This window comes from Pleurodeles waltl, chromosome 2_2 (genome assembly GCF_031143425.1).
Source record: "Pleurodeles waltl isolate 20211129_DDA chromosome 2_2, aPleWal1.hap1.20221129, whole genome shotgun sequence".
Classification (NCBI taxonomy): Eukaryota; Metazoa; Chordata; class Amphibia; order Caudata; family Salamandridae; genus Pleurodeles; species Pleurodeles waltl.
Window position 1 is genome coordinate 1164066968 of NC_090439.1, and position 19939 is coordinate 1164086906.

At 47.4% G+C, this 19939-nt stretch overlaps 1 pseudogene; it reads left to right on the plus strand.

The window, feature by feature from the left end:
• The first annotated feature begins 831 nt into the window (after nucleotides 1-831).
• Nucleotides 832-19939, plus strand: part of LOC138278916 (zinc finger protein 850-like) — a 104664-nt pseudogene continuing 85556 nt past the window's right edge.

The following is a 19939-nucleotide window of genomic DNA, read 5'->3' on the forward strand; positions in this document are numbered from 1 at the left end:
GGTCATGGTGGTATAAACAAGTCCAGTGGCAACCTTAGTTGCTCCATAGCTAAGTATGCAAATTATAACAAGGTTGTTTCCTTAGCTGGCTGAATAGATAACATCAAATTATTTTATCCTCTTTTTTCATGTTAATTGGCATATTAATTGTCCAGGTGACATATTGCATTGTTCTAAATTGCGGTGAAAAAAATTACAAAAGCTTCTTAACAAAGTGCCCCGTCTGATTAAGTTAAAATGTCGACTCATAATAAAGGGTATTCGCAGCTATAATGTCAAAATGTGTACATTGAAAATATTTATTTCTGCCTGGTGAGGTCCTCGGAGCCCTCTGATGCTCCTGTCCATGTGCAGGGAGGGGTGCAATAAGGGCCCAGCAGCAACCCCTGAGATGTAAGGGACACCGGGGCCCGTGGGAGGTGGCAGGGGCCCGAGGAGGCGGTGCTTCTGCTGCTGGATGTGGAAGGGGAGCTCTGAGCAGGCAGCAGAGATGCACATGCCGCGCTGTGTTTGTTTATCTGCAGGCGTCAGCGTCTTTTACTGTCAGGGGCGCCTGTCCCGTTCCAAGATGGCGCCGGAAGTAGCTTTCAATGGCTCAGCATCTTTCACTCGAAGGGTGAACAGCCCTGTTCCGAAATGGCGCTGGGAGAAGCTATCAACGTCTCTTTCAGTATGGGGGGTGAACTGTCTGTCCCGTTCCAAGGTGGAGCCGGGAGAAGCTTTCAATGGCAGCATCTGACGCCCGGAGACCTGTGCGGCGGCCATCTTCAAACGGGAAAACTCGTGCAGTGCCTCGTTCAGTCCGCTCTCTATGTCTCTTTTGTCTCGGCTCTAGATGCACTGCAGGGAGTTCAGAGAAGAAGGCGCCGGTCTGGGCTCAGGGCTTCAGGTCGGTGTCTCGTGACCCTGTGAACCCTGAGGTTCCTGCTCTGCTCCTGATCCTCTAGCCCCTGCGGTCAGTGTTCTGCCCTCATCCTGTGTCTTAACCATGCTGCGTCTGCATAGCTGCCGAGTTTTCAGATTGCATGTGTATGACTGACATTCTACTACCTGAAGTGTGACGTTTTGAATGACAGTTTCTCCCTAGTAAAATCAAGTAACAAAGTTTATATGAAGAGGTAGATATCAGACATTACCTCCTTTTGTGCAACGAGAAGCACTCTCCTGCCTATATGCCCATCCCAACCCCGATAACAGGCACTGGAATCACCCCGAGCCATCCTGCTCCCTCCAGATTCCATTAGCAGTATATGACAGACAGCCAGGCGCATTGTTTAAACCCTCCACACATCCAGCAGAATTACTCATGCGCTCAAACCCAGTTTGTTTTTAAATCTGTTTTATTAGTTTCAAAACATATTAACTGTAGCAACTACAGAAAAGGGTTTGCTATACATCACAGTAAAATAGCGTTGTCCAAAGATCTTTGTACATAATGTATAACAATATTACCATATATTGCGTTACCCTAGTGACACCCAAAGTGTTGTTAGCCATAGACAGCAATATCATTTGCTGGTTGACCCCACGTAAATAACAATAATATACACATTAACACTTGTCATTGCAAACTTTCTTGGCACATAAGTGGACAGAGAACATCCCACCTCCGGGGCTCCTTCCTGGCCCAAATTCGGCAAGCTTATCCCTCTAACCCCCCCCCCACCCCCCACCTCGAGTACAGTTAGTATCAGTATAAAGCGTTCTGTCAAATAGACAACAGTGAAAGGTTTCACAGTGTCCTATTGCGGGAGTGTGATTAGACTGGCTGTGACTGGACCCGCCTGGGTAAGTAAGGGATAGCTATACATAATTCAATAGGCAGTCCGTTGGACTCTTCACAGTAGCGGTTATCATTTTTGGCTTCGAGTTTTGTCACTAGCACATCCCATGTGTCATAGCCTGTGCTCAGCTGGCCCCTGTTGCAGAGGGATAGAAGCGTGTGCAATTCTGTGCATGCCCATTTTATAGTCAGGTGGCGCCAGCTGTAGACCTCCGGAGGCATGGGTGCTTTCCATCTCATAATAATTAATCTTTTGTACATGATGAATGCTAAATCAGCAAACCTGTGGATATGTGTGTGCTTTTTGGGTCTAGGGCGAATTCCCAGAAGGCAGGACTCTGGAGTGGGGGTGAATGAGTGGTCCCTAATGTCAGAGATACCTGCCACTATCACCTGCCTTTCCTTCAATAGCAAGGTGCATTCCCATGCCATATGGTAAAACCCGGCCGCAGGGAACCCACAGCAAGGACAGCCAGTGTTCGAAGCAAGATACATGCTTTGGATACAGTATGGAGATAAATATGTCTGGTGAACAAAACTGAACTGTGTGTAACGACGTATAGGGTTACAGGATACCCTCTTTACCTGTTGGAGAGCTTCCGCCCACATTTTGGGTGTCAAGGGCTGTGGGAGATTTGCATTCTATCTATTAAGTGCAGCCTCTGTCTGCGTGACTTCGGTTCCCGATAATGCTCTATACAGACTAGTTATTACCTTTTTCGAGCCGATGACTGTCAATGTGTAAAGGGCAGGAGCTTATCCCCCTGTCTCCAGGCTGTTCTGTTTAAATGGCAGATAGCATGATAAGTGAGGAAATGGGCTCAGGGAGGTAAATTCCATAATAGCTTCAAATGACATTACAGCGCCATCTTCAAAGTAGTCTTCTACGTCTCCATCCCTGCCTCTATCCAGTAAGTAATGGAATGAGATTTGGGCAATTGTGTACCACCCGGCATTTGTCTAATCGGGATTAGGGGTGAGTATGGGGAGGAAGGCATTTTGCCCTGTATGTATCGTCGCCAGCTTGTATGAGCAGCTCTCAGTAGAATATTGTCTCCTGTTCTCATTTGTGTATGTTCTGATGGCCAATTGTATAGGGGGTTATCTCCCAGGTATGTCCGCACCCATGCTGCTTCTGCATTCTCAGGAGCACCCAACCAACGCACAGGCCACTGTAATTGAGATGCGTCATAGTAAAGTTCAAAATTTAGTGCACCAAGACCCTCGTCCTGAAGTGGGCGCTGCAGGGTTGTAAGTGCCACTCAGTGTCTATCTCGGTCCCATATAAGTCCTAGCAGAAAACTATTCAGTTCTCATAAGAAACTCTTGGGAACGATTATGGGCAGTGCTGAAAAGTAGTATAATAACCTTGGTAGGAGCAGCATGCTGGCTACTGCCACTCTACCCAGGGGCAAGAGCAGTAACAAGCTCTGAAAATAGAGTGATACTCTCATTGATCGAAGCGCACAGCCCAAGTTACTGTCTCTCAAGGCATCCATCTTGTGATACACTTGAATGCCCAGGTATTTAAAGGAGTCCATACACCAATCTAATCGATAGGTAGGAAGTGCGTCCCTAAGGGAAGCTGGCAGTTTAATTTGGGAGAAAAGGCAAGATTAGAACCAGTTAAACCCGGAGGCACGATATTGTTCCAAAGGTATCCAGTAATGACATCACGTCAGATAGTCTATCCCTGCCGTTTTCTAGGTAGATCAATGCATCATCCGCACAAAGCGATATGATGAATTCCCATCCTCCTGATCCCCCATTGCGTACCTCGTATGCGTAGATGAACAAGGAGAGATTCCATCGCGAGCGCGAACAACAGGGGTGACAATGGGCAGCCATGTCTGGTTCCCCGGCTGATTGGAAAGCTCTTGGATATCAGTACCCCTGTCTTCACCCTGGCAAGTGGTTTGGCGTATAAGGTCTGCACCCATCTCACAAATCCCTGTCCAAGCCCCATATGCCTTAGTGTAGCACATAAGAATTACCAGCTTAGAGTGTCAAATGTCTTTCCTATATCTAGAGACAAGGCTACACTGTTGTATGCTGTGGTTGGGGTATCATGGAGAATGCATAATTGGAATGTATTGTGGCCCGGTATGAAACCAGTTTGGTCTCTGTGAACCAAGGAATGAGTTAAGGGGGCAAGTCTATTTGCAAGGACCTTGCCTAGTATCTTACAGTCAAGGTTGAGGAGGGATAATGTTCTGTAAGATCTCACATCTGGTTTACGGCCAGGTTTGGGTAGCCCTACTATCATCGCTTCTTGTTGCGAGCCCGGGAGTTCCCCTCGGGTCCACGCCTCCTCAAACACAGACAATAAGGGTTTGGTGAGATGTGCTGAGTATGTGGCATAGTACTCTATTGGTAGGCCGTCCGTGCCAGCTGTTTTATTGCAGGTTATTTGAGAGATAGCCAGTTTGATTTCCTCCAATTGCAGGGACTCCTCAAGTGCCTCCCTGTTAAGCGGGGAGAGTTTTGCGAGTGGTGCCGCATTTAGGAACAGCTCCAGCTGTTGGGAGTCATGTGCCAAGTGTGCCTGGTATAGCTTTGTTTAATAATTTCTGAAGGCGTCATTAATGGCAGCCTGGGAAGAAACCATTGTGCCATCAGCTAGCCTGATCGTTCCTATCGGGGTATGCTGTCGTTCTTCATGGACTAGCCATGTCGGCCAGAGCGGTCACCCTCAGCATGAAGTCGAGTTAGGTGGTATTGATAATCATGACGCCGTAGGCGCAAATCCACCTCATCGTATAGTTTTCGCATATCACAAAGGTGCTCAAATGGCAATCTATGGTTCACGATATCTATTTCCAGAGCCTGCATGTCCCTTTCCAGTGTGATGACTTCCCTGCACAGTGCACGGTGTACTCCCCATGTGGCCGATAGGCAGTGGCCCCTTACTACTATCTTGTGAGCATCCCATTCTTTGGCCTGCAGAGCAGTGGAGCCATTATTTAACCTCAAGTAATGTGCAATACAGCTGGGTAATTCCTCTCTGAATGGGGCGTCTGATAGTGCCTCGTTTTGCAGTCGCCACGTAGTTATGGTGGAGCGCAATTTACCCCACTGTATAGTGAGCAGCAGCGGGGAATGGTCATAAATCGTTTGTGCAAGATATTCTGAGTGTGCTATTGTGTGGCCAATTGCGGTGGTTCCCCAATTTAAATCTACCCAGTTGTGAAGGTTGTGTCTTGGGGAGTAGAAGGAGTGTTCCCTTCGTGTCGGATGGCCAATACACCACATCATGCAGCCAGTTATCATTAGCCCAGGATTCCAATTAATTAGAAGTTCTTCTGCTTATTGCACCATCTAGGGGAGGAGATGAACGGTCTAATTTCACATTGGGTACACAATTGAAGTCACCCCCCAAAAGGCCAGGAGTCAGTGGGTCACCAAGGAGGGCAGTAGTGAGAGCCTTGAAGAATTCACCCTGAGCATAGTTGGGAGCATAAACCCCCACAATCAATAGCGGTCTTCCATCCAGTTGATCCTCCAGTACAACATATCGTCCCCCAAGTCCACCCTCTGGGTATGCTGAACATAGGACACCCCTGGTCCTATCCATATTGTAACCCCCTGGCATATGCTGAGGTGGGGGTACCGTATATCTGACCTCACTAACGCTTCCTCAGTTTCTGCAGTTCACTGTCCAATAAGTGTGTTTCCTGTAAGATAGCGAAGTGGGCATTATAACGTTTGAGGAATGAGTGAATTCAGTGTCTCCTGGCTGGTGTGGCCATGCCACGCACGTTCCATGATAAGACATTATAGCGCTGTGTATTATTCGCAGTGTGGGTACCCATGATTTAAGAGGGTTTTTGGCGTTACGTAACCTGGTGTGTTCCCACCGATTACACTATGGGGGTCATTCTGACCCCGGCGGTCCGAGACCGCCGGGGCCAGGGTCGGCGGGAACACCGCCGACAGACGGCGGTGCCCTGCAGGGCATTCTGACCGCGGCGGTTCGGCCGCGGTCAGATGCGGGAAACTGGCGGTCTCCCGCCGGTTTCCCGCTGCCCTGCAGAATCCTCCATGGCGGCGGAGCGCGGGGATTCTGACACCCCCTACCGCCATCCTGTTCCTGGCGGGAGACAGATGGCGGTAGGGGGTGCCGCGGGGCCCCTGGGGGCCCCTGCAGTGCCCATGGCATGGGCACTGCAGGGGCCCCCGTAAGAGGGCCCCACAAAGTATTTCAGTGTCTGCTATGCAGACACTGAAATACGCGACGGGTGCCACTGCACCCGTCGCACCTTCCCACTACGCCGGCTCAATTCTGAGCCGGCGTCCTCGTTGGAAGGTTGATTTGCCCTGGGCTGGCGGGCGGCCTTTTGGCGGCCGCCCGCCAGCCCAGGGCAAATCCCAAAATACCCTCAGCGGTCTTTCGACCGCGGAGCAGTATTTTGGTGGGGGAACTTCGGCGGGCGGCGGAGAATCACCCCCTATGTGTCTGTCATTTCTGTGTGATGCACCTGTATGATCATCGCAATTGACTGTAGTGCAACCTGTTTGGACATACTTTGTGTCACCCCCCCTCCCAACATTAACATTGAGCCCCAGAACTGGCGACCCACGGGCACACCTTTAAGTACCCTCAATACTGACAAAAGAAAAAACATACAACAGTTGTGGGTAAGGGCTGTCCATGTGGAAACCATCAGGGGAGACGTAGTAGCTTCCATTGTGGACCTGTGTCTCGGCCCTGTAAGACGAGAAATGTTAGCAAAGATAAAGCCATTCCCAGCTCCTTCTGTCTATAAGACCACATACAGTCCTGGCACGGGTGACTTTCTATTACCGGCATGAGTGCCTCATCCCGCTGCCAGGTCAAATTGTGGGGTACGGCGGCTGTTCCGATGCAGACCCCCATCATCTAACATCCATTTAATTAGGAGCCCTTGACAGGTGTCCCCACGAGTTGTGAACTCACCTTCCTGTTTGACAGTTTCAGTTTGGGTAATTTAGGTACCAACCTTAGAGGTCGTCCTCTGTTTCGAGGGTGATGTCTGGGCCATTAATCATATCTCTCGCTCAGGGCCTTGGTTCTGGAAGCATTGCAGTATCATGTCCCTGTCTCTGTAATTAGGAAAATGTGCTATAAGTGGGTGGGGAGGTGACCCTGGGGCAGGGGCCTTCCAGGAATCCTATGGGCCTGCTCTATGGAGAAAAAGTTTGGTACTGTCCCTTTCAGTACTGTGTTCGTGAGCCAACGTTCTAGGAAAAGTGCTGCGCTCTGACCTTCCACTTTCTCCGGGAATCCCATGAATCGTACATTATTACGGCTAGATCTCCCTTCAGCATCCTCTACTCTTCGGTGTAGGGTTTTCACTTCTGAGTCTGGTCGTTTCATGTGGTCCTGCAGTTCCAGAACAGTGGGATTCATGGAGTTTATGGTCGACTCCACCTGTGACCTTATGTGATAATTTGCGGTGGCCGGCTCTGAGTAAATTAACATCTTGGTAAACAGAGTATATTCTATTCTCTAGGGGCAGTTTGGTGTCCATTATAGCTTGCAGTATTTTCTCAAATTGTCCCTAGTGCGATTGTAGGGTGGCCTCCAAGTGTTGTAGAGTCAGTAGGGCCATGGTTGTCAATGACATCGTGGAGTTTCCCTCCTAATCACATTGCGACGATGGTCTGGCGGCCCTAGTTTTCCCCATCACGCTTTCCTATAAACTCCCGCTCGTAGTATGTGCACAGCAAGTCCTCGCCTATGGACCTGGTCTCAGGACTCAGCAGCAGCATTCCCCACCTCCTACCCTTTGCCACTCAGATGTTTGTGTCAGGCTGTGCGACCTCTGTGATCCCCATTTACAGATTGTTCCTTGTCTGCAGACGAGTCGCCTTTGGGCATGGGAAAGAGTCTGTGACGTGGCAAGGTTTATGCCAACAATGTGGGGTGCGACACTTGTAGGGGTGTGATTCTCAGTGGCCCCTCACGGCGATCACCACTTAGAAGTGAGGGGAGGCATCATGCACTGTCTCGAGTTAATTTGGTGGGGAAGGCGGTATTCCTTCTGATAGCTTGTCCAAGGATAATAGCGCTGGGGTAGGGCTGCTTTCATGTGTCAGGCCTTAGATTCCGCCAACCCCTCTTAGATTTGAGTAGTGGCTATTATTATCCCCTCGTACTCCCAGCCTCACCACATGGCCTCCTCGTCTCAGTGCTGGTCCCTGTGTCGGGTTCCCACGCGCAAACCCAGCGCGTAATGGCCGCCAAAATACTTCGCTGGGGGACAACAGTCCCAGAGGTGATACTCGGCTGGTGACCGATGAGGCAGTATCACATCACAGGTGGGGGCGGGGCCAGGGCTGCCACAGCCCGATCAGACGCTTGCCATCAGACCAGGCACAGATCGCGTTCCATGGGCTCCAGTGCGGTCTCCAGTCCGCCGTCAGTTCTAGCAGCCCCGGTACCTGAATGGACATCCCACGGCTCCGGTCGCTTCTGCTTGTCTTCCACTGCTGTGTGGATGTTTGTGGCTGTCGGATGGACCATGTCTGGCAGGATTTGTCTCGGGCCTGATGCGGAGCTGTTCTTAAAGCGTCCGACTCGGCCGCCCTCTTGGCCACACCCTGTGCTCAAACCCTGTTAACATCCATCAGAGCCAGCCCAGGCAGTTCAAAACCATTCTAACTCCTTTTGCATACACCAGAAACAGTGTGGCTGTGCCCAGTCCATTCTAGCTCCGTTAACACCCATCAGAGCCACCACGATCCTGCCCAGTCCCCTCTACTAGCACTTTTCCCAATCTGAACCAGCCTCAGCCCTGACAAGTCTCCCAGGCCCATGTGTGATGTGCTGCTCCAGTCCAGACTTTTTCTTTGAATTCTGGGACTTGTATTCTTGTTTATTGCATTATAAAATAGAGCTACTAGTCCCACAGTTCAAAGAAAAAAAGAAACCCTGAACTTGAGCAATGCATTGCGCGTGGACCTGGGAAACCTGGCAGCCATGCAGCTATGCAGCAAGCCCTACCCAGGGTGTTCAAACACCAGCTCAAACCATTGTAGCCCCATCTTTGTCAACTAGAACCACAGAGCTTCCACATGGCTGCCTTTTACAGGCCCGACCAGTATTTTAATTTCCTAATCTGCACAAAAATAAAGAAAATCACCTAAAGATGATATTTTTTTTGCCTCTTCTCAGTGCATACTTAAAATGCAAATATAAAAAGATAGGACTTTAAACGTGTTCTAGAGCTGTCCTAATGAGCTGTGACTAATGACTGAACAAAGACAGAAAAGCAGTATAAAAATAAATACCATCACCTTTTATATAAAGTCCTGTTTATTGTGGCTCACCTGTGTCAAGAATCACCATTTCCTCGGCCTTATGGTATCTTGATCAGGCAGGCAGGGCTGGAGGAAAGCAGATGGTGCTCTGCAGTTGTAAATATTGCAGTGAGAGACCGACCCTCCTCAGTCTAACCGGCAGGCAGCTGGCCACAGTGGTGCACTATCATCTGAGGGCCATGCTGCCTGGACCCGAGAGGCACCATCCCCATTCTGCCAGCGGGTACTGCACGGCGTGAAAAACAAAGTTAATTTGCCCATGAATGCCAGCTAGTAAAGGTCAGTGACACTACTCTGGTTGAGTGGTGCCAGTTTCTAGAAAAACAGGCAACATGCCACCTCCCCCAGATCTATGTGAGGGCACTGCTGCCAGGATAAAGATTCACTCCAGATAGGATGATTGTCTTGTGACAGGTAGAACACATGACCTGATACCTCCTCTTAAGCCGCAGCTGGGTTCCCGCTTTACTCAATGCAGTCAGCTGTCCCCCAGCCCATGACGTACCACGGTGGCAGTTCAGTTGCAGGCTGCTTGTAGTGTCAGATTTTAATTTGTCATAATATAAACTCAGACAGAGGCCGAGGTCAGTACGCAGAGTGGGTATCACCAGTAGCACAGTGTGTACAGCACTCGCTTCACGGCTTACAGTGCAAGTCCTCTAGTTCGTCGGTCACTCTTCCGGTCTGAGCCTCGCAGCAAGTTGAGTCAAGGCGCTAATAATGCGTAACAGTACATTTTAGTGCATGATGTGGATCACCACATTAAAATGCATTAGCCTAACCTCGCATGCATTTTATTTGACAGGGCTGCTTCTGAGCACCTCCGTAGCCTTAGTGCACTGCTGACCAGTCTGTGCTGCTACCTATAAGCCCCCTACCCTCCAGGGCTCCTCTGAGCTCCGGAAGCCTCCGTGCTCATCTGAGCTCCGGAAGCCTCTATACTCATCTGAGTTCCCTGCAGTCTCAGTGCTCCTATGAGATCCTTGCAGCCTCAGACGTGCTCTTCTGAGCCCCCTCCAGCCTCAATGCTTCTCCAAGCCCCCTGCAGCCTCAGTGCTCCTCTCTGTCCCCTGCAGAAGCAGTTGTCTTCTGTGCTCCCTTCCCTCTAGCGTGCCTCTGAGCACCCTGCAGCCTTAGTGCCCCTCTGAGCCCCCTGCAGCCTCATTGCTCCTATGAACTCACTGCTCCTCTGAGCTCCCTGCAGCCTCAGTGCTCCTTTGAGCTCCCTGCAGCCTCAGTGCTCCTCAGAGCTCCCTGCAGGTTCTGTACTTCCCCGAGCTCCCTGCAACCTCAGTGCACCTCAGAGTTCCCTGCAGTCATGCTCCCCTGAGCCCACTACAGCCTCAGTGCCCCTCTGAACCCCCTGCAGCCTCAGTGCCCCTCTGAGCTCCCTGCCACCTCGGTGCTCCTCTGAGCTCCCTGCCACCTCAGTGCTCCTCTGAGCTCCCTGCCACCTCGGTACTTCTCTGAGCTCCCTGCCACCTCGGTACTTCTCTGAGCTCCCTGCCACCTCGGTGCTCCTCTGGGCCTCCTCCAGCCTCGGTGCTCCTCTGAGCCTCCTCCAGCCTCGGTGCTCCTCTGAGCCTCCTCCAGCCTCGGTGCTCCTCTGAGCCTCCTCCAGCCTCGGTGCTCCTCTGAGCCTCCTCCAGCCTCGGTGCTCCTCTGAATCCCTGCAGCCTCGGTGCTCCTCTGAGCTCCCTGCCACCTCGGTACTTCTCTGAGCTCCCTGCCACCTCAGTGCTCTCCGGGCCTCCTCCAGCCTTGGTGCTTCTCTGAGCCTCCTCCAGCCTCAGTGCTCCTCTGAATCCCTGCAGCCTCGGTGCTCCTCTTAGCTTCCTGCAGCCTCAGTGCCCCTTTGAGCCCCCTGCAGCCTCAGTACTCCTCTGAGGCTGGGTTTCAATGAGTGGGGTAATATTGGTAATAGAGGAGATACACAGAAAACAAGTGACGCAGGCCATTTCTGAAGGTCAGGCAGGAAATCCCTTGATTCCCCTGAGACATGGGTCATTAGAGAGATGCTCTAGATGGGGCGCCAACCCCAAGTGGGATTGTGCCTGGGTATTACTGAGGAGAAAGATGACGCATGTCTGAGATGGGGCAGGACCCTGATTGGGAATGTGGTTAGTCATTGCTGAGCGTTTCACTTCTATAAAATGTTAACTGGTTACTGACTAGTGCATCCACTATACTGATCCTGGATTGCACGTTACTATATGGATTAAGTGTTCTTTTTCAATTCATCTCAACCTGGAAGGTATCTCTGAAATCACTTGCACATATAGGGCCTGATTCTAACTTTGGAGGACGGTGTTAAACCGTCCCAAAAGTGGCGGATATACCACCTACCGTATTACGAGTTCCATAGGATATAATGGACTCGTAATACGGTAAGTGGTATATCCGCCACTTTTGGGACGGTTTAACACCGTCCTCCAAAGTTAGAATCAGGCCCATAGTGTTCACTTTATATTGTATTGCATTATAAAGCGTCTCAGCGTCAGAATAGACCTGGTGTGGGCTAAACAATTACAAGCTGAAACCTTCATGCTTTGAGACTGAGCAAGGATATGTGAGCACTCCTGATTTGCATTTGAAGAGGCAGACGTCATCCGGGCTGCATGCTACCCTTTTCCAAGGCTGATTAATGTCACATTTTGTTCCTTGGAGTGCTGAGGAGGTTGAAGTTTTCCGCTCCCACGCCTCAGGGCACTTATGTCAGACCCTACATGGTTGTAGATCTGAGCTTTCTCTGGAAAGTGCTTTACTGTCTGTGAACTATCATCTTTGGAATGTCCATATATTTCCCTTGGCATGGTTGGAATGCATAGAGAGCTGAGAAATATTTTTTAATCTTTTGAGAGTGTGTGTATATAAAGAGTGAAAAACTCTGTAGCGAAATGGTTGTATAGAAAATGCATGCATGAAAGGATGTCTGGAGCTAGTTGTTCTTTGTTCAGGACCAGGTCTCCATTTTGCATCTACAAAATCCCCTCCCTACTGAGGTAACAAAATGGAGGCCGTGCAGGTGATCGGACATTCCCTGTCATGCTCAGACCTAGGAAGGTGACTCTCTGCCCAGCAGTCAACTCTATGGTGAGTATGCTCAGTGGTCCCTGGCAGAGGTGGGTGCCATCCTCCCAGATCCCCCTGAACCTTTATCAACTCTTTTAACCCATCTCATATTCCCTTGAAAAAGCATGGTGTTATGGTGGGAGAAACACCCTCAGAAATAGGTTGCTGAAGGGTGTGGGTGGGCTTACTAAGGAGTATAACTTAGTCTGCAAGGCAGGGGAGGCTCTCATGGTCCTGGACTTTTATTTGGCGAGGGAAGCATGTTGTCTATCCTTCCTCACAGTATCATGCCTTGGCTGTTTCTGATCCCGCTTGTGCTCTGCAAGGTAGGACTGCCCGTGTTGGGATCATAAATAATTCTTGGCTTTGTACTACTATGAATACTTGCTTGATTTGTTATTTACTGATGTGTCTTTTACAAGTAGCGAGTTTCTAAATATAGAATATATTCTACCAGAGACCAGCTGTCTGTGTCTATTCTCTGTTGGTTGATTTATTCTTTATTACCCAGTTAGAGTCAATTAGTATAAAAGGAGAAAGATTCTACTAAAACATCTTTATATGGATTTTTGAAATGACATGACATGTCCTCACATAGCTGCTTTATGGGTAATAATGGTAACATTGGCTTATCCACAATTTGTACATTTAATTTACTTGTAATTCCCTAGTAAAGTACACTGTATGTGCCCAGGGCCAGTACATTAAATGCTACTAGTACATTTGTAGCACTGATTGTGCCACCCACTACAGTAGCCCCTCAGACATGTCTCAGGCCTGCCAAAACAGAACCTACGTGTGCAGTTTTAGACTGCCATTTTGACCTGGCATAATCCCTCATTTTGTTACATGTATGTCATCCCCAAGCAAACCCTAGTAGCCCTAAGGGCAGGTTGCAGTGTATTTTAAAAGCTGGGCATGTACTTTTAAGCTTAGCATGTCCGGGTAGTGAAAAACAACTACATTTGTTTTTCACTACTGCAAGGCTTATCTCTCTAATAAGTAACATTAGGGTTACCTTGAAGCATTGTTAAGTGTAACTTCCAATTGGTAAAATATAGAAATATGGAGTTTGGTGTCTGTGGACTCACAATTTAAAATCACAACTTATGGTGAAGTCGGGTTTTAAATTGTAATTCTGAAAATGCCACTTTCAGAAAGTTGGCATTTTCTTACTTTAACAACTCTATGCCTCTGCTGTCTCTGAATACACAAATGGAGTAGATGACAGCTGGGGTTTGTGCATTCCTTCTAGACCGTCACACACAAAGAGAAATTGGGTGTGACATTTGCATTCTGATGGTCCATCACCAGGTTGATGGGTTTTCCTGGGCTAGATGGGAGGGAGTAGCTGACATACCTGAACAGGGCTGTGCCTCTCCTCACACAAAGCGCAGCATAACCCCCTGTAGAGTGTCTGGAGCCAGGGAAGGAAGGGCAGGGACCTAGTGATTTTCAAATGCTTCCTTGAAGTCTTCCCCACCGCACATTTGGGTATAAGTACTGGACCCCAGACCCCACCAAATCAGAACCCTACTGGAACCAAGGACATTGTGCCAGGAAGAAGGAGTGCTGTGCTGCCAGGAGAGACTGCCACTCTGCAGTTGCATTGTTGTGTTTGCCTAGTGCTTGCTGTGTGCTGTGCTGTTGGAGGAAATGCAACTTTGCTATTTGCCATGTTGGTCTGCTCCTTTTTGCCTGGAGTGAGAAGGACTAAATCTATTCTCTACATCCAAGGGCTTGTTGACTTCCCCCTGTTTTGAAATCTAAGGGCCATCAAAGATTTCATTGTCACACCGCGGGCCGTGGGTCTATGTCACTTCTGAGTCCAGCAGAGGTGTCCTCTCTGGGAGCTGTGATCAATCGCTCCCTTACTCTGCAGTTTACCAAGATCAGCTTGTGTTGAGCACTTCCTATTCCTCCAAGTGCCAGCACGTCCGGGGAACTCTGAGTGACATTAGCACGTGTTGAGCGAATTACAGTTCCCCCGAAATCAACACCCGACAATAAAACCACAACACAGAAGGGAAGCCTTTTTCAGTGTTGCCTTGCCTTGTTGCCGTAGTGAACGCAGCTTTCACCGAGTGACAACATCTGCCGCCCACGTGACTGGAGTCAACGCGGCACACCGACGTTGCCAACCTGCTGGTGCCCCGAGGAAAACCACCCCAACTATCAGAGACCAACTCACTCGGCCCATTGCCTCACCGCCTTCTTTGTTGGGGAGCCCCAGTGACAAGGACCCAAACCCCGAGTCCGTTAGCCCCACTGCTCCAACTGAACCAGATACTGTGCAAAAAGCGGAGCCCTGCGCTTGCAACTGAGGCTGAGATCCCTTTAACTAAAGCAGCGCGTTCATGGAGGATACTTAATTTTTCAGTCCCGAGGGACCTGTGGAGTCGTTTCTGCAAGAGCCACTTGAACATCATGGTTGTTAGGCATGCAACTACTCAAAGGGTTCCAAAACCTTCCTCCCCCACTTGAACTGGGTACATGCTACTTCCCTCTACTTGCCCGCCAGTGTTGAGCAATCGTGAGTGCCAGTGAAGCGCTAAACCCACTGTATACACTTAAATGCTCATATTGTTATTTGTACATATTTGATTTTTCTCGTTTTGGTTTTGTTTGATTTACATAAAGATACCTATTTTCATAAATCAGTGAGAAGTCTTTTTGTGGTGTTCTCACGGAGTTACTGCGTGTGTGTGTGCACAAATACTTTATACATTGCCTCTTAAGTTAAGCCTAACTGCTCTGTGCCAAGCTACCAGAGGGTGAGCACTGGTTAATATAGGTTGTGTATCTGACTTACCCTGACTAAAATTGCAGTCCCTACTTGGACAAGATGCATACCTCTGCCAAGTAGAGATCTAATTTCTAATAGCAGTAGGCCAATATTTATTGCTTTAAGGAAGGTTACCTCACAAAGTCAATTAGATCCTGTGGTGGTTCCAGTAGCGCCTCCAGGTATGTTGTATTTGGAGTCTGAGTCAGTGGAAGGACCGTTCACACACTCTTCTAGTCCTAGAAGTTACTGGTCAGTCTTGGGAGTATTGGTGCTGTAGTTGGGCTAGCACACAATTATGTGTCAAGGTTAAGATGGGCCCAGGTATTTAAAAACTGGACCTTTCTGATCAGTATTTATGATTTGTGGAGGCACCAACTGGATCAACTAGTTCACCAGTTGCAATCAGCAAACTGTTCTGTACATCTATGCTCGAACTATGGCATTAAACTTTAATATATCAAGTGCAAACCCCTTTGCCCTTTTCCTCGCTTCATATGTGCCTCTCCCCTTCAAAATCATTCCTTCCTCACTCAGATTCTCTGTCTTTTATAGGCCATTTGATGAAAACAGCTACCTGATTTCATTCCCACTCTCACAGAGATTTGTTTCTCATTCACAGAATCAAAGAACCTGATGAAGAGACCTGAAGCACGTAGCACCAGAAAAACCCTTAGCAGCATCACCAGAAGCTAAATTGTATCAGTATGTAAAGTCTAAGAAAACTATCAGCTGGAGGTTGGACCTGCACACACACCCCTTCAGGGGAGAAACGCTGGCTTATTGTGAGAAAAAGCTCACGCAGAGCTCATCTTTATGGCCAGTTTAAAAAGATCCACACCAGAGCTCATCTCTTTTGGTATACTGAGTGAGAAAACCTTTACTCTGAATTTGCATGCATAAGTACCTCAGACGTTCTGTTCTAGTGAGAAACCAAACTAGTACAGAATGGGAGAAATGTTTCACTTGGAGCTCCCACAATTTCATTTCTAATGTGAAATTAGTGCAGTTAATCTAAATATCCTGAGGATAAACCATACCAGTTTAAAGAGTGTGAGAAAAGTGTGACTCCCAGGACTTATCGGTTGAAATATCAGAGGATGCTTAGAGGGGAGAAAATCTAGCTGAATGTTGGGAAAGCTGCACTGAAGGCTCTTCGCTGCTCAGGCATCAAATAGTTCATTCTGAGGATAGTGCATATCAGTGTACAGAATGTGGGAAAAGCGCCACCGAACCAAGAAGCTGTTGAGAAACCAGCGAGTTCATACAGGTGACAAACACCATAATTGTGCAGGATGTGGGAAATGCTCCACTGAGAATGGCACACTGATGAAGCATCCGAGAATCCATGCTTGTGAGAAACCCTGTGAGTATAATGGATGTGGGAAATATTTCACTGAGGAGAAACATGGTTGTGAGAGAGTTCATTCTGGTTAGAAACCATACCGCTGTTCAGAAAGTGGAAAAAGATTCACTGAGAAGGGCACGCTGGTGAAGCATAAGATAATGCATAATGGTGAGGAACCTTATCAGTGTACAGAATGTGAGAAAATCGTCACTTGGAATAGCATACTGTACATTCATCAGAGTACCCATACTAGTGAGAAACCCTATCAGTGTACAGAATGTAGGAAATGCTTTGGTGAGGATGTCACACTGGTGATGCATCAGACAATCTATTCCGGTGATAAACCTTACCGATGTACAGAATGTGAGAAATGCTTCACAGCCGAGAGCACACTGTTGGTACACCAGAGGCTTCATAATGATGAGAAACCCTATCGATATACAGAATGTGGGAAAAGCTTAATTAAGACATACAGTTACTTGAAACACCAGAGAGTCCATCCTGGAGAGAAACCCTTCCACTGCACAGAATGTGGAAAAAGGTTCACTCAGAAGGCCACGCTGTTGAATCATCAGAGAATCCATACTGATGAGAAACCCTATGAGTGCATAGAATGTGGAAAAAATGTTGCTGACAAAAAATCATTGTTGATACATCAGAGAATTCATACAGGCGAGAGACCCTATCAGTGTGCAGAATGTGGGAAAAGATTCTCAGAGAAGGGTACACTTGTAAAGCATCTGAGAATCCATACTGGTGAGAAACCCTATCAGTGTATTGAATGTGGGAGAGGCTTTGCTCAGAAGATAGCTGCCTTAAGACATCAAAGAACCCATACTGGTGAGAAACCCTACCAGTGCACTGAATGTGGGAAAAGCTTCAGTGTGAAGAGCAGCCTAGTGGAGCATCAGAGAATCCATACGGATGAGAGACCATTTCAGTGTACAGAATGCGGGAAAAGTTTTACTGAGAAGGGTACGCTGTTGAACCATCAGAGAACCCATACTGGTGAGAAACCATATCAGTGTACAGAATGTGGAAAAAGGTTCACTCAGAAGAGCACACTGTTGAAGCATCAGAGAATCCACACTGGTGAGAAACCCTATCATTGTACAGAATGCGATAAAAGCTTTACTTTGAAGGGCACGCTGTTGAAGCATCAGAGAATCCACACTGGTGAGAAACCCTATCAGTGTACAGAATGCGCGAAAAGCTTTACTGTGAAGGTCACATTGTTGAAGCATCAGAGAATCCATACTGGTGAGAAACCGTATCGATGTACTGAATGTGGGAAAAGCTTCACTAAGAAGGAAGCTATCCTCAGACATCAAATTACTCACACTGGTGAGAAACCCTATCAGTGCCTAGAATGTGGGAAAAGATTCACTGATAAGAAATCACTGTTTATACATCAGAGAATCCATACTGATGAGAAACCTTTTCATTGTTCAGAATCTGGGAAAAGCCTCACTCAGGTTCCTTCATTGAAGGCAATTCTTTGTGGCAAACACGAGAAAAGCTTCACAGGAATGCAAGTATTGTAAAATAATCAGAGAAATCCATTCAATGTAGAAAACTCACAGCCTTTGAATGTGGCATACTAGTGAAGCAAGGGGACTTAAAATATATCAAGATATGGTAGCTAGAATGGATACAAAGACAAATAGAAAAGACACATTCAAAATATAATTTATCCTCTCTTTCAGCTTACTTATTCTGTTATTTGTCAATTCCTTCCTATTTTAAACATTGCCATCTTGCCCTACAGAAGGGTACATGGCTTGTAAATATATTGTGTGCGTAATTGTTAAAAGTGTAAATGCACACATGTAGACACATACCTGTGAAAATAAATGTGCAATAACATTTTATCTGGAACAAGGCAAGAGTCAAACATTTCTTACTGTGACAAAATTTCATGGTTTAGCCTCATCGCAATGTTTCTGACTTGAGAAAATAGTTATAAGTAATTCTAATGAGAAAACCTCATGATGTGTAAAGGTCCATAACATGGTGTTTAGAATCATTGTTTTTTGTTTAAAAGACATTTTTATTTCATGGGTAGATGAAATGCTAGACTATACTGTTTGGTTGTAGTAAAAAGACAAAAGCAATGCTAAATTATGTAGACAGGTGTGAGGAGAGGCCCTTTTTGCAGGCTCTCCCCGTATTTACTTTCTGCCTTACTGTTGCTGGATTTAGTGCTAATGCCTCCGGGCCCTTCAGACCAGTCCTCGGTGCATGCACTCTGGCCATTAAAAGTGTATGTTTAATTGGCTTATCCCCAATTGGTATACGTTTACTAATACATTAGTCCCTAATGTATGACAACCAGTGTACCTGGAGCCTATACGTTAAGTGCCCCTCATGGACTGAAACACGTATTGTGCCACCACAAGTGTGACAAGGTGTAACATCTCTTCCGCTCTGCCATTGCCGGCTGACAGAGCAGCTTTAAAACGGATAACTCGACTTGGCCATTTCAACCCGTGGCAAAGCCCAAAGTTCCTTTTTGTTAGTATTCTAAGTAACACCAAGGTAGGTTTACAGAGCCTCAAATGCAAGGTACATTACATCAGAGAGAAGGATATCGGTTATGTTTACATGTCCTGACAGTAAAAACCCTGCATTTTCTTTTTCACTGTAGTAAGACTAGTATCCCCGTTCTTTAGTATAGAGTTACACACTGACAACTCAGTATCGCTAACTTCCAAATAGGACTAATAAAGTTGATACTTTAAGGTATCAAAATAATTGTTGCATTGATGCCCAAGCTGTGTTTTTATGTAACTATTCTACCAGTGTGAATTTTAGAAAGTTGCCACTTTCTTGTCCAAAACTTTCCAGTAGCCACCTTTGGTTGCACACAGCCTGCTGTTCTCCTTAAGAAAGGTGAGAACAACTCTCAGGAAGGGGAACAAAGGACCTGCCCTGAGAAGAGGTGTGATCTTCTGTATGGATGGCCAGAGTGGGTGTGAGCCCAGAAGGTGAGCGTGACATGGAAAGCCACCTTTGAAGGACAGTTGGTAGTCACAGTAGGAGGTGGCTGCTCTTTTGTTTAGGCAGACAGGCTGGTTTCTCCGGCATAGAGGTAAAAGTCGTTCTCAAACTAGTATTTCAAGGGGAATGTAGCCCCCTGGTAGCCACACATATGGGATGGGCTGGAGCTCAACACACCTAGAGAAGGGTTCAGCTTTAGAAAATAATGGGTAGCGGTGGTAAACAAGGTGCACTTCCCAAACGTTGTTGTAGTATGTAAATGATATTGAGTCCATAACAACAAGCTATGGTGATTTGCGGTTGAGTGAGCTCCACTACCCTAGAGCGTATTGTGGTGTTCTGGAGCAACACCACGTAAGATTAGTTACAGATACCGTAGCACTAAAGAAGTTCATCAAAAAAACAAGTCCTTCAATAAAGTTCATAAGTAGGAGTTTCTTTTATTCAAAGACATCAGCATATAGTCCATCCAGGAATTAACGTGCCATAACCACAGCCATCATATTCAAATGGAAGAACATCGTTGTAGAGGCAAGCCAACACGTGTTTCGTCACATGGTGACTTTATCAAGGCTGCAAAATATATATGACAATGTTGGTACTTGCTCCTTGTCCTGAATGATTTGAGGATGATAACATGATTGTTAGA